Source organism: Chiloscyllium plagiosum, chromosome 20 (genome assembly GCF_004010195.1).
Source record: "Chiloscyllium plagiosum isolate BGI_BamShark_2017 chromosome 20, ASM401019v2, whole genome shotgun sequence".
In the NCBI taxonomy this organism is placed as follows: domain Eukaryota; kingdom Metazoa; phylum Chordata; class Chondrichthyes; order Orectolobiformes; family Hemiscylliidae; genus Chiloscyllium; species Chiloscyllium plagiosum.
In genome coordinates this window covers 49,836,866-49,838,798 of record NC_057729.1, presented here as the reverse complement: position 1 = coordinate 49,838,798, position 1,933 = coordinate 49,836,866, and positions in this window count along the sequence as shown.

The following is a 1,933-nucleotide window of genomic DNA, read 5'->3' as shown; positions in this document are numbered from 1 at the left end:
CTGACAGGGACATACCTATCAAGGACACGTAGTATCTGTTCCTTAAACTAGCTCCACATTTCGATTGTCCGCATCTCCTGCATTTTGCTACCCCATTCTATGCATCCTAATTCCTGCCTAATCACATTATAATTGCCCTTGCCCCATCGATAACTCTTAACCTGTGGCATGTACCCATCCCTTTCCATCGCTAAACTAAACATAACTGAGTTATGGTCACTCTCTCCAAAGTGCTCACCCAAAACTAAATCAAACACCTGGCCTGGTTCATTACCAAGCACCAGATCCAGTGTGGCCTCCCCTCTTGTCGGCCCTTCGACATACTGTGTCAGGAAACCCTCCTGTACACATTGGACAAAAGCTAATCCATCCGACGTACTAGAGTTATAGCATTTCCAGTCAATGTTGGAGAAGTTAAAGTCCTCCATAATGACCACGCTGTTCCTTTCACTCCTACCCAGAATAATTTTGCTAATCCTCTCTTCCACCTCCCTGGAACTCTGTGGAGGCCTATAAAAAACTCCAAGCAGTGTGACCTCTCCTCTCCTGTTTCTAACCTCAGCCCACACTACCTCAGTAGACGAGTCCTCATCAAAAGTTCTCTTAGCCACCGTTATACTATCCTTGACTAACAAGGCCACACCTCCCCCTTTTTTACCGCCTTGCCTGTTCTTAATGAAAGACCTAAACCCTGGAACCTGCAACATCCATTCCTCACCCTGCTCTATCCATATCTCAGAAATGGCCACAACATCAAAGTCCCAGGTACCTATCCATGCTGCAAGCTCACCGAACGTATTTCAGATACTTCTGGCATTGAAGTAAACACACTTCAAACCACTTCGCTGTCTGCCAGCACATTCCTGTGACCCTGAAATCCTGTCCCTGTCCTCCCTACTGTCATCCTCCTGTGCACTGCAACTACACAGTGGGCGGCACAGTGGCACAGTTGGCGGCACGGTGGCACAGTGGTTAGTACTGCTGCCTCACAGCGCCAGAGACCCGGGTTCAATTCCCGCCTCCGGCGACTAACTGTGTGGAGTTTGCACGTTCTCCCCGTGTCTGCGTGGGTTTCCTCCGGGTGCTCCGGTTTCCTCCCACAGTCCAAAGATGTGCAGGTCAGGTGAATTGGCCATGCTAAATTGTCCGTAGTGTTAGGTAAGGGGTAAACGTAGGGGTATGGGTGGGTTGTGCTTCGGCGGGGCGGTGTGGACTTGTTAAACCCACCTGAATAGTACCAGCAAATTTCCCACCCAGGATATTTGTACCCCTCTGGTTCAAGTGAAGACCGTCCTGTTTGTACAAGTCCTACCTTCCCCAGAATGAGCCCCAATTATCCAAGAGCCTGAAACCCTCCCTCCTGCACCATCCTTGCAGCCACTGCTTAAAAATAAACGGTCGTCCATTTAAGACAGAGATGAGGAAACAATTTATTTTCTCTCAGGGCTGTGACTCTTTGGAATTCCCATCCTCAAAATGCAGTGGGTGCAGAATCTTTAAATGTTCTTAAGGCAGAGATAGGTAGGCTTTTGGTGAAAGGGATAAAAGATTCTCAGGGATACTTAGGATCGTAGAGTTGAGATTAAAATCAGATCGGCCATGATGTTAAAAATGACAGAGCAAGTTTGAAGGGCAGAATGGCCTACTCTTGTCTCTCGTATGTATGTTCATAACCAGCAATCTCACTTCCAAAGAACTCTCTAGGATTTGGTGCACCTGCACATTACCCCTAACCAGATTTAAGACCATAAGACCATAAGACATAGGAGTGGAAGTAAGGCCATTCGGCCCATCGAGTCCACTCCGCCATTCAATCATGGCTGATGCGCATTTCAGCTCCACTTACCAGCGTTCTCCCCATAGCCCTTAATTCCTCGCGACAACAAGAATCTATCAATCTCGGCCTTCAACTGGACTTCATTGAGTTGTAGAA